Source organism: Neopelma chrysocephalum, unplaced genomic scaffold (genome assembly GCF_003984885.1).
Source record: "Neopelma chrysocephalum unplaced genomic scaffold, ASM398488v2 Primary Assembly neopelma1_44, whole genome shotgun sequence".
Taxonomy (NCBI): Eukaryota; Metazoa; Chordata; class Aves; order Passeriformes; family Pipridae; genus Neopelma; species Neopelma chrysocephalum.
In genome coordinates this window covers 7345830-7359117 of record NW_020897703.1, presented here as the reverse complement: position 1 = coordinate 7359117, position 13288 = coordinate 7345830, and the positions used below count along the sequence as shown (strand labels likewise).

Genomic DNA, 13288 nt, shown 5'->3' with positions numbered 1-13288 from the left:
ATTGCTTTTCCCTGGAGAAAAGCCAGCCCTTGATTTTGTGAAAAGGATCCAGATGCTGTATTCAGTTTCCTCCTTGTGCTTGATGCTGCTTGCCAGATCATCAGTGAGGCAATGCCTTGAGAAGCTGATTGGCCCTCCTGCAAATGCAGGTAATTTTAATGAACAGGATATAATCTCTGTTTAAAAATAGAAATAATAAGTTTAGAAAGTAACCATACAATGACCTGATTGACAGAAAGAAAGAATGAGTAATAGGAAAATGCAGACTGGAAAATGAAGTTGGAGCTGGACATTGGCTTGGTGGGAAGGTCCATGCTTGAGGGTCTGTGCACACGGGAGAGCAGACAGACACTATCAGAATCAGCAAACAAGCAGCTGTCAAGGGAGGTCTGTCACCTCTGTCATTGTTGTGCCTTCTGCCATGGGCTACCCAAGTGGGCTTTTGGGTATGAGACATAACCTTGTTTTTATGGGCGAATGGACCAGACAGAAGTGCAGATCTCATGTCCTCTGACATAAAAAAGTCCTTTCAGGTCTCTCAGGTAAGCTTGAAGTGAAGGAGTATTCTCCAGTCTGTGATGTGCCAGGGTGTGTGCCAGACAGCCAACAGGAGATATGCACAAGGTGATTAAGGCAAGAAAATTAAAACATGGTGGAGGTGAATGACCAGAAATATTCATTTGTGTAGCCTCAATCCTCTGATTTCTCATGTAAATACTTCAAAAAATGAGTACATGAAAAGTAGGTCACTTTGGAGCAACATTCTTGGAAGCAGGGACGTTGGAGATGCACAAGGAGAAGGTATAAGGCCAGGATTAGCAGGGATACAAGCAATTGGACACTTTGAGCTGTGGGTAGAGGGGAGAGGTGCTTGTATTTTTACCACCTGTTCTCCGTCTGCTCTCATTTTTAGGGGGAGATTGGTTATCTCCAGCTTTTCTCACTGGAATCTTTCCTGTATCAGCTGCCCTCAGTCCTTGCTTTAACTTGCATCAGTCAGATGTTAAAGTAGTCCAGCACTTGTTAGCAAAGTCACACAGTTTTTTACTTCTGGAAGTTGGAAAAGAAAGGAGACAATTTCAGAGATAGCGAGATCTAAATCAAATAGGACTTAATGAGATTAATCTTGACGTACTCCTCAGAGCCCATTGCAGCTTGGCCAGTGCAGGAACACTATGCTCCTCATGAGTTCAGGGACCCCTGTGCCAGTTCTCCCAGATAAACTGGGTTTTGGTTCAGCCAACAGCTTGTGGACTCAGAGTGTGCAGGACAAATACCCTGTCTGAAGCAGACTTCAGAGCAGAAAGAAATGACATCTACTCCTAACACCTCCTCACCAACAGGACATGAAAGGCTTTGTAAGCCTTTGTTACCTGGGCCACCAGGAGACAGTGGAGACCTGACACAACTTCATAATTGTGAAGGTCTGCTGTAATGTACATCCATGCACAAAAATCCTTGTTATCAATCATTTAATAAATCAAATTTGGACGTTGGTCTGCAAACTTGTCTGCACCTATCAATTCAGTCAGGTGAACTGAGGCATGTGATAAAGGAGAGATACTGGTGATGAGAAGGGATTGCTTTAAAGAGTGGTGCCCCTGGAGGAGCTGGGGAAGGCTTTGTGGCACTGTGCTGAGGAGGGGAGATCAGCATGATAAAGACAGAATTGCTGAAAGGACACAAAGGGAGCTAGGGAGCAGGAAGGGGAAGGCACTGAAGGGGCGGGCATGGGGTCAGCAGTTGAAGTCTTGAAGAGCAAGGACAGATGGAGGGGAGAGAGGGAGGACGTAACTTGTAATCAAGCAGAAGAAGGCATCTGTGAGGCTTGGGTGAACTAGAAAGTGGGGAGAGAGGAGATTACATCACTATAGTGAAAGGAAGAGGTGGACATGCCTGTTCAGTTCCTTCTGCTCACAGTCAGCAGCTGATAAATCACTACTCCTTAACAGCATAAGCAACCCTTGATTAAGAGAACACAATTATGAAGGAAAGAGGATGCCTTCAGACACTTGCAACCAAGAGAAGTAGCGCCTACTGCTCTGTCTCCTTTCTTCCTGTGGGGCTGCTGGGAGTCAGGACAGTTGGTCTGAGTTGGATGGCTTTTTTTTCTGTGATCACTGGTGTCAGAAAGGAAAGGTATCAGGAATTTGACAGTGTAGGTTATCATTTTGTTTCTGGTCCCTGTCTGATAAGTGGGAATGCTGGAACGTGATGCATGTTTGACAAGTCTGCTTTTGGTCTGGAGAACTGCTCCTCTATTTTCCTGTCCTGCTGCAGTTTAGCTAATGAGCTGTCGGTGTGCTTGCTCCTCTTGGGAACAGGGAGCCTTGGATACCCACACCTCTGTGATGCTGCCCAACCCCTTAGCATGGAGCTTCCAACCCCACAGCAAGGAGGGGCTGTTCCAGAAGAACTTTGCCAGGTTGCCAGTACTTTCATTTTTTGCTGACTAACAGCGCCTGCATGCTGATTTTCACCAGCATTAGTGCATTGGGGGGATTCTTGCATTTCTGACTGAACTACTATGCCTCAGTTATGGCTGCATTGTGATTATTCCCATTTCATACAACTCTGGAGCTCAGAATTTGTCAGGGCTGAACACTTTTGAAGAAAATTATCTGAGGAAGACAAGAGGCACTCCGATATGTCAAAGAACAGACTGGGACTATTGATGTATTTGGTGCCATGTTTTCAAACTGCTGCCTGCTGGGAGCCACATCCATCTGTCTTTAGTTTTTTCTTCCTCCAGAAGTATGTACTAAGTGCCATCTGATTTACTTAGAACGAATGAAACAACCACTGTTGAAGGAAAAATCTAGTGCAATTCAGGTCATCCTAACTTCAGTGGTTAAGACACCTGAAGGCTTTGATACTATTACTGAGGATATTAGAACTGAAGCTTTAAATACAGCATTTAGAATAAACTTGTGAAGTTGTTTAGCCTGAGTGGAAAATAGGATTGATGCAGGAAAATCCTGGAAGTATCAAGACAAAGGTTAGAAATTTGATGATTATGATGATGATTATTCTTCTTACAATATTATAATATTCTTATTACCAGGCTGCCTTTACAAAGGGACCAATGAGAAATCATATTGGTTTTCCTGCACAACTGCAGTTCCTGAAAAACTGCATTGCTAATAAGCATCTTGAACATCCAGTGCAATCTGCCAAAATCTATAGTCCCGATGTTCTATCAGAAGGGAATATATGTATATCCTATTTTTTTTTCTTCTTCCTTAGGAACTCAGTGTTAGCCAATGCAATTTGCCTTGAGAGGCAAGAATTTCAAAGGGCCACACCCACATATTTCTGGTACCATTCATGGAAATTAGCATTTCTGACAGACCAATGCAAATCTATTATTTGTATCTGTGAATGCATTGTGGTTTCTGTTTGGTTGTTAGGGGGTTTTTTTTGCTTGTTTTCTAGTGAACTTAGCTGACATGCAGTTTCTGTTGCTCTGCTTATGCTGTAGAAGGTCCAAATTCTGTGGTGTTGCTTGTACATTGTAAATAACGTGCACACGTTTTAACCAGATATTGTACAGCCTTGTGAGAGTCAGAGAAGTCCCTGACTATCTCAGATGGGATCATTTGCACTCTATAAAGTGCAGCACATAAGTCCTGTCAGCAGGAAGATGCATTAGACCCATTCTGCTTGCCCTTTTCCATAGGTTTGCTCTGTGCATCCCTTCTGAGGCAGTCTAAGTATGCTGTTTATGGATGTGATTTTTTGCTACCAAAATAATAATGCTATCACTAATCCTACTCAGATGTGCTGACACTAATAAGTCTCATATTGATAAAAACATATCTACTTCCAATAAGGAAGGTTTTGTCAAATAAGGGTGTTTTTTAGCGGTTTTCACACAGGGAAGAGAAAGAAATGGAAGAGGGGAGAGATATGTTGCCTTAGGTACACTGGTTTAGTTAAAGTAGCACCATTTTTGTGTGTAGACAAGAGCTTAGGAAATGTACAGGTCTTAGTCTGGGGGACAGGACTTTAAAGCATTCATTGAAGTCTAGTGTCAGTTTTCAAGGCTGAAGAATATTATTTTATTTAGGCTTCCAGACCAGCCTTGCTCCAGGAATGCACTTAGGTTGTTTTTAAAGCAAACATGAAATCAATAGCCTGGTGTTCTGCTCTGCTATTTCTTGCCAGAGCTTAAGGACCACACATGGGTTTTCCCTCCTCTTCGTCACACTGCCAGGCGTGCTCCCGGATAACGGCAGGCAGTCCTTGTGGATGAATGCGGAGAGGTTCCAAATGCCCAAACATGCACTGGACATCTGGGCAGTTTTTGCTGCAAAGTATTTTCCATCAGGCTTCCCTCCAGATATTGCCATGAAAGGACCAACTCACACCACCGTGTCACAGATTTTATCCAGCTTCTTACTTTAGTGGGAGTTTTATCTGAGCGAAGCTCAAATAGGAGCCTGTCGGCTTACCTCACCATTTATAATGCTCCAGGTGGAACCGAGGGCTGTGGTTTTCAGTTTGACCTGGCAAACACCAGCCCAGAGAGCAATGGAGCACTGTGCCCTCCATCCCATCACTCCAGTGGTGGGCCTCAGCTCATGCTTGTCTGGACGCTTACTCGGTGCAGGAAAATAACTTAGTTGCCTCTATCCTGTGCAGGGAACAGGGGCTTCACCTGGAGTAGCAGATTCTGAACGCTTGTCCATGTAGGATTGACTTGCAGATGGCTACCCGCTCCTGACTCCAAGCAGCCATCATGAGGTAAATTACAACCTCTGTCCAGCTATTGACCTCTCTCGATGCTGATCTCACTTGAGAGTGGAATACTCCGGTTTTCCACAGCTCCCTCGACCCAGGCTCGCTCCTCTCCTGCAGGGTTTGAAGCTGAACCGTATGGCACCAAGGCAGGTCCCCAGTTAGAAACGAAAACACACATTAGCAAAGAGGAGAGAAACAGGCTAAAATTGGAAGTGACCATTTCGTGTTTGATGTTATTCAGAGGAGCCTGTTCTTCATTTAGGACATTAATAGTTGTAACAGAAGCTGTAATATTTCAACAACAGTGGTGATTAGGAGCAAAGAGGCAGCTAATCTCCATCTAAAAAGAGCTAACTAGCCCGTCCTTTAGCCCCCACCGCACTGTCACATTTAAATACCATGAATATTCACTGCTTGGCACCCAGCTGGCATCTGAGCTGTTTTGACACAAAAACCTTCAAACTCAAAGAGTTTTTAATCAGTCTGCAAGAGAGAGAAGAAGAAAGTGAGAGAAAGAAATAGGAACAGAGAAAATGAATCAATGAGTTCAGCAGAGAGGGGGCTACCCGAATCCAGTTAACCCCTTCCTTTCTCTGCAGCCACAAATGCTGTCTCTGCAGCTCTGCAGCCCTCTGCCTGGCTACAGAGGATGGAGAAGGGTCACCCCATCCGCTCTGGGCACCCCCATCCCTCCCTGAAACCCCATATTCCCAGGTATCTCACCGTAGCTGAGTGCCCATTCCCCCTGGCTGCCTCATTTCCTCTGGCTGCCCCATTTCCTCCAGCTGCCCCATTTCCTCCAGCTGCCCCATCCCACCCGGATGCCCCTTGCTCCAGGCACCACATCCCCCTCACCTTCCCATACTTGAAATGCATCGCCTCCTGCTGCCTGTGCTTGTTTCCCGGTGCAGGGCTTATTTACTCTCACCCTTGGCTGGTTTGTGGCTGGTTACCAATGTGTTTCTGTTACAGGCAGCACAGTTTCACTCACAATATGTGATGTGCTTTAGAGCAGCCAGTCTTTTTCCCTGCAAAGAGTTTTCATCTCAGAAAGAGGTTTGGCAGTGTTAACAGCTGCCATCTTCGGTATCCTTATTGGAGCCTCAAAGTTGCCTACAGCCCACACAAACCCTTTTTGCATCAGTTTTTGCAGCAGGATTAACTATGCAGCTGCAAACACTTAACATTTTTTCCTTGTCCTGCAAGAAAGAACCCCACAATACTCTGAAGGCTCTAGTTTTACCTGCACTGTGGATCTGGGCACTGACGGATCACCCAGCAGTCCCTGTTTAACCTGGATCGGTCTTGTACACACAACTGCATTTCTGTCAAACTAGTCTGATCACACAACACAGAGTTTATGCAATTTTATGGTGTTATGTCAGCTTTGGGCTACTTGTGGTAGACAGTACATACCTGATTTGGCAGGACAGTAAGGTGGCGTAGGACCTAGTCTACTACAACACCTTGCCACAAAAAACTGACTTGTCTAAATTTTCCAAATATGTTTAACTTGGTGGAGTGCTAGATCCATGTTTCATGTCATATATCTGTGGCATTTTCGACCTAATACTGGGAACCACAGTCAGATTTATTTTGTAATCAAACCGCAGCCCAAGTCTCGAAACTGTGGCCCAGACTGCAGACCTCAAGTCACATGTGGGGAATCTGTACTTGCACCTCAGCTGGCTGCATGTTCAGAGCATAGTGGGGAATTTTCTAACCTACTGTGTCTTCAGAGAGTCTGTTGTGGACTTAAACTACACATAGGTTTTCTCATCTGCCTTCAGAGTCTTTAAAACTGAATTGCACTTCAAAAAACCAATGTCCTGATTCTCTTAAGGATAACCTAAGGGAAAGTGAAGAATAGAAGCCTGGGACTAATTTAGGCAGATTATTATGGTCACTGTAAAGGATAGTGGTATCCAGGAGGAGTGTAAATGAAGTGATACCACGCAGCCCTTCAGAGGCAGGCCTGTGCTGAGGGGAGGCATTGCAGATGGGAACAAGGAGACAATTGCTGGAAATGCAAGGCCAGTGAGGAAAATAAGCAACTAGCACTGGAGGAGCAAAGTGGATAGCTCCATCCCATTGGCAACAGAACAGAAGATTTCTTGGGAGAACAAAAAAGAGCGGGGTTAGTGAGGAGCCTGAAAGCCCTGCTGTGTGGTGTGATGGAAAGGGTGCCACAGTGAAGAGACTGAGAGGGAGCAATGTGGTGGCAATGCTGTGTCAGATCTGCACTACTCTGGTCTGTCTTGAGTGAAGGTGGGGCATTATGGGTGTCAGGGAAGGACCACAAGGAGAAATTAATGTAACCAAGATGGGAGATGAGAGTTTGGGAGCAGGTTTTTCCTGTGTGGGTTCCCTAAATCTGAAGCTAGTGTAAGATTTATAAGGAGTTACTGAAGCTGTGGTGACTTTTACTGAATACAGTCTGGGTCTCCTTTGGGAGGAGGAAGTAGAAAGATTTGGGTTCCACATTTCCTTAGTGCTCTCAAGATCCTCTGATGCTCTCCAGACTCAGAGATCTCACCCAGCACTTTAAAATTTACAAGCATGCACACAATAGCCAAATGTGCTTTGTAATCTCTTCCCAGGCAGCAGACAAAGTGGGTTTGCATAGATTGGTACTTACTCTATTCAAGTTGATAATTATTTTGAATGGAATACTCCCCATGAAGCATGCTTGGAACAGCATCAAACCCTATGGGCTGTGGGAGGCACATCCATCAGCTGTACTCCAGGGTGTATTCTGCAAAAGCTCACAGCTGGATAGGAGGATCCATTTTCCTATATACTTAAATGAGAAAATAGCATGAGCTTTTCTTAAGTCTCTTCTTGCCAACATCTGGCCACTACTTACAATGAATTTGCTCAGTTGCTATGAACTATATCTGGGCATGCTTCCTTCGCCTGTGGAAAAATGTGGGAATCTAATCATCCAGCACAAAAACAAGGTATTCCAGCTAATAAGTGTCTCAAAGACCCTGAGGACATGGATTTGGAGTGTTGTTGAATAGATGGATCAAAAGTATTTTATTTGACATTCACCCACAGTTTTCTGTTGCCCCACTCCATCATATTTGCATACAGTCAACGTGTTCTGTATTAGGTAAGGAACATCCAGGCTGAGGAACAGGCAGCAGAGGTGTAGAACTGGCAGTACGCACTCACCTGAGTCCACCCTCTCCCCATCCTGTCCCGAGGGGAGCGCAGTGCTGCTGTTGTGGTACTTTGGGGGCAGGGGGGCTCAGATTAGACATAAAACAGAAGCTGTGGCCATCTGTGGTCATTAAAATTCCATGACGCCTTTTGGTACTGAAGCAGTTGGTGCTAAAACTATCCCACTTGGAATACAAGGCAGACAAGCCTTGTGCAGCCTGGCAAGAGGGTGGTGCCTCGGGAGGCTTGCCAGGTGTTTTTCTGCCTGCTGTAGAGAATAGGGCAGACCCTCATGCTGACTGCCCAAAAGTCACTAATCCCAGAGCTGGGAGCAGAGCTGCTGCATCCCTGTGACCAGAAAACCATCTGAAAAGGAAAGAGCAAAGTATGGAGTGTGCAGCATGCTAATAACAGACCTCTGTGGTTTCTGTGACTGGATTTACACAGTTGTGCTGGATGGTGGCACATAGATGGACAAGTCTATTTGCAGGTGGTATAACCATAGAATAGATTGGATTGGAAAGGACCTTTGAAGGTCATATAGTACAAATCCCCCCCAACATTTTATAAGTTTTTGGGACCCTGAGGGTGCTTGCAGCAAGCCACACAGTGAGATGTAGCCTGACACTCCAAGGCTGTTATGTGAAATAAGAAGGCTCTCAAACTCTTGTAGGTTGAATCATATCTCTGCATAGAAATCTAAACTTGGGATGAAAGTAAAGGTCCTACAGAAAATGAAGTCTAATCCACCACATAGAGGGGTAGAAAGGGTGGGTGATGGAGGGGACCTTTAGTGACTGACAGCTTACAGACCCCATCCTCGGCACTTGCTCTCATCCCCAAGTCTCCCTGCTGTGCAGTGACCCAGAGCAGGAACCAACCCAGCTGAAAAATAAACCTTTTTTTCCTGGAGTTGTTTTTTATCTGGATCAGTTCTCTGGTCTCACTCACCATGTGCTACATAGACAGCATGCTGGCATATCTGGTGGTGCAGAGTATGGGCAAGGAAGCAAGGGAGTGGAAGAGAAGTAGGATTCCTTAAACTGATGTAAGCAGCCCTGTTGTCAAAAATGCAACCACAGAGCCTGTCCAGAGTGCTCTCCTTGGCATCAGAGCTTACCTGCAGTCTGCACAGGAGGAGTAAGGGGGACAAACGCCTCTCTCAAAAAACCTGCAGAAATTATCAAGTAATTAGTCCAAATCATCCCTGCTGTTCCTGGGACTCTGCAGTGGATGCATAAGGATGCTGGAACCTTGTGTGTAGCATTCCGATACTGGAAAAGCTACAGCAGTACTTTTTGTCTTGGTTCCTTCCTGTCTCTCCTAACTCTCTTGTAGAATCATTTCTTCTCTGTTCTTCTCTGGGAGAGGAAAAAATCTGGCATTTCCCTTTGCTCCTTCCTTGGCACCTACTGTGTGCTTGGGAGCTCGCTCAAAATTCCTGGTGTTGCCCTCAGTTTGGAAGGTGTTGTGTCTGCGCCCCAGGGAAAGAGCTGCTTGGTCTGGCATCCTTGTTGGAATCCCCACAGCACCATTCTGCACCAGCCGCTGCCCAGGGAGCAAGCACAGGAGCCCTGGATGCTGTGAGCCCTTTCTGGCTGCTGTATTTCATCTCTCTGTGCTGCTGCTTCCCAGGCAGCATGTGATCCTCTGCGGTATGCTCTGGCTTCTACAGGGAATGGGTTAATGCTATAAAATGGTCTTTTTATGGAACCTCTTGGCAACGCAGAAAACTTTCCCATTGCCGGGGTGTTCTTTTTATTCAACAATTTGTTCCCAGAAAGCAGCCCATTTAAACAAGTTTTCTCTATTAAGGGTCTTCAGCTGCATTTGTTGTTTTTTGAGCTTATTCAGTGTGCTGTAAACTGCAAAACAGTATCCTACAATAGATTTGTCTGAGGGAACTGAAGTGTGTACTCCTGTGATTCTGCCTACTGTGGGAGCTCCTTGAAAGCCAGATGTCACATTCAAAGAGTAATCTGTGTTTACAAACACATGGCCACACATACTCAACATTTTCAGCAACCACCACACTGAAATTCAAATTCTGCAATTTTGCTTCTCTACCCACCTGCCCTGCACCCAGTCAGAGCAAGAGAAGAAAGTTTCCAGAACTTGGATGGAATCATCTCTTTTATTTAGATGAGTATAAAACACATAGCTGTCTGCAGAGGGCTGAATTTAGCTTCCCAGCTGGGGCCTCTCATCTGTAAGTTCTTGCACACAGAAAAACACCAACTGCTAGCAAGATAATCCAATTTCCCCTCTCTTGCACTCCGAGGAAGACTGCCTACTCCCCCACGCCATGCTGGGTTTCAGTCTGGCAGAACTTCTCCCGACCACTATACCCTCTGCAAGATCCATATCAAAGCTTCAGCCCCCCAGGGATCATTAGAAGGCATTTATTTCTGCATATTCCAGGCGGGGGTGGAGAGGATAGGGTGGAAGAGGCAGATAACTTTATTCACAATGCAAATAGGCTGCCCTTACTTTCAACCTTTCCTTCAAACCCGAAGATATTAAAAAAACATGAGCTCTTCTAAAATAATAAACACACTAATTCTGCTGGATGTTATACTGTTGGTGCCTCCAGAAAAGTGCCCCGGCACCATTTGATGGGAAAAACCAGTGAAATTTCTTTACTTTGCTCTTGTCCTTGCTCCCAGAATTGCTGTTAACGTTCAGTCGAGTGGGCTGAACCCATATTAGAGCACTTGGCTCATTTAAGAAGGATCGTTAGCAGGTAGTTTTGCACAACAGGACTAAGATGCTTCAAGGACTGAGGGAAAGTCAACCCAATTCTCTCTGCAAATTTGAAGCGCCAGTCTGTGATTTACTAATAGGGAGCAGTGAGTTATTAAGCTCATCACAACGCAGCATTCTGCTCCCCTAGTCCAGAGGGAGCCAGCTATTTTATAAATCAGAACCCAGTGCTAAGCTACAGGGATAAAAGGATCTACATTAATGTGAAAATATTAATATCTGGAAGAGCAGATTATAATCTAAATGGGTTAGAATGAGATAGCACCATTGTTTAGAAGAAACAGCTTGCTCCAAATCTCATTAGAGCTGTAATCATACGAGCAGTGGAAGATATCTTCAGACCCTTGAAAGCACTTTTGAGGGTTGGTAAATGTGGTGATCATGCTGGGGAGTTCAAACAGCTGCCCAAGGCTTGCCTTTCCTCTCACTGTCACCTGGAGGATGTGCCTGAAGGAAGCAGAGACTTCGGGTACAACTGAAGGGGATAAAATGGCTATTCCTTCTGAAGGACGCGCAGCTCGCAGGACCACTGCACCCCTTGCAAAAATCATAATTGTCCAGAGACAGCTGTGACTGGGGGTGAGTTTCTCTGCTCCACTTTCCTTCAAAACTTTATCTGGAGCCACAGGAGAGGTGGGTGGAAACCCATAAGATGAGGTTATGTTTTCCCCCCCTCGGCATAGCAGTACCTGCTGTGAAGCGGCAGAACAAGATGGGGTCAAATTCAGGGGCTGTTTCCTCCTGGGCCAGGGCCCCAGGGCAGCCCCTTCAGGAACATCTCCTCCACAGTTGCCTCAGGCACTGTCTGGCTGAAGTGTCCAGTCCTCACTGTTCACAGCATGCTTCCCTCCAGGCCTGCCCATTTTTTCCTCACTTATACTAAGCTGAGCAGAATCTGTGCTGGCAGGGGCCGTGGTGCAGCTCCCTGAAAGCTGGTGACAGCTAGCAACGTGTTGGCCTTCATTCATCATGCCCAGATGATAAAGGTTCCTTCTCTGACCACTGGGCAGCTGCTTTCCAGAGTTTCTCTCTGCCACCTTCAAAGAGATTCGCAGGTTGCCTCCTCACTCGGCCCCCAAGGCAGCCTCATCATCCTGCTTGCAGGAGCCTCAAACATGGCCCCAAGCTTGGGGCTCACAGCTATCTCCAAGCTTGTCTCTCAGCTCTTATTGCACAGGATCTGCAATGGGTGGTCAGCATCCCTGCTCCCAGGTCTCTTGGAGACAGTCGTCTTTCAGCTTTGTTAAATCTTTCAGGTCTGTGTCCAACTGAATGGCTTCTGACATCTATAATCAAGTGAGAAGCCTTCAGCATTCACCCATCAAAGCATGGTGTGGTTTATCTTGGAGCTTTTCACCAACTGCAGGGTGCAGTCCGTGCAGCTTAGCCCACAGCTCACCAGCATCAGCACGGTGACCTGCGCAACAGCATCGTGTTCAGCTCACAAGAATTGTTCCCAGGCATCATCATGGGGACAGTTGGCCTTGGCAGTACTGTCACATGGTGATAAACCCAAGAGCCCTGTTCAGAGGCATAAAATTTTTTCAGCTTTTTTGTTTTAATCCGGTCAAAATGTCAAATGGCCTGATATTTGATTAGCAGAGGAGGTTCTGCAAAGCAAACGCAACAACCATCACTGATGAGAAGGCTGAAGCCACAGTGAGACTGTGTTGCTAAGAGCTGTTATTTTCACTTTGGCACCTGTGGCAGTTCCAGCCTTAGTCACCATAGTAAATTTTCCAGCACATCCTTCAGGGAAGTGCCCAGTTAGGCCAGCGGTGCAACTCATGTTTGCTTCATTACAGACATCCGTCATAAATGAGACATTACAAACAGGCAACCATGGCTCAGCTCCCTGGGGGAGGCTGGCAAGTGGAGTTTACTCCATTTGAGATATGAAGGACCTTTCATAACACATAGTTTTGATTTTCACAAATATTGAGACTATTCTTTGCATTAATGATAAAGTGGATTAAACATACCTCGTTTTCCTAGATAATGCCCCTCTGGAGTTTCACCAGGACCAAAGTGGATCTGGCATTTAAACTAAAGAAATCCCTGTTTAGTATGTGGGAGTCTCTGGAGAGGCTTCAGATCTGCATTGCAGCTGTGAAATACGGCGTCTCCTCTGCTGCTTATCAGAGATCTGTGTTTCTCCTGGGAAAATTTTGCCCAAAGGATTCAGCCCTTGCCAAATTTTCGACTGGATTTTGTTTGTTTATTTTAAATTTCTTTTTAAACATCTGAAACCAACAAACTTAAAAACTGCTCTAAATCTATCAACTTGAGTTAATCCCTTAAAATAAAATAATAAAAATATTAATTTCTCCAGGCTGCTAACTTCTAAGACTTAGTCTAAAATGGATTTAAATTACTGAAACTCTAAACCCTGAAAAAAATGAGTTTAATTGGAAAGAATTACAGTTTTTCTTTTCTCCTGTGCTATTCACCTGTTCGTGGCATCTGATTCTCCCGAATTTTAAGATGGTTCATATCAAACATACATGTGTGTGTGAATTATGCTCTTCTGATTTTAGTGCCCACTTTGCAGCCACAGAGAACATAGGCACCCAAGGAATGAGTCACCCAGAGGCAGCTCTGCCTTATCTCCTTCCCA

At 45.4% G+C, this 13288-nt stretch overlaps 1 long non-coding RNA gene across 1 annotated transcript in view; it reads left to right on the top strand.

Annotated features, from left to right (window-relative positions):
• The window catches only part of LOC113965218, a 147096-nt gene that overhangs the window by 109671 nt on the left and 24137 nt on the right, over window positions 1-13288 (top strand). Inside the window, exon 4 of the long non-coding RNA XR_003533476.1 lies at window positions 4645-4746. This is a non-coding gene — a long non-coding RNA (uncharacterized LOC113965218). The remainder of the gene's footprint in view (window positions 1-4644; window positions 4747-13288) is intronic.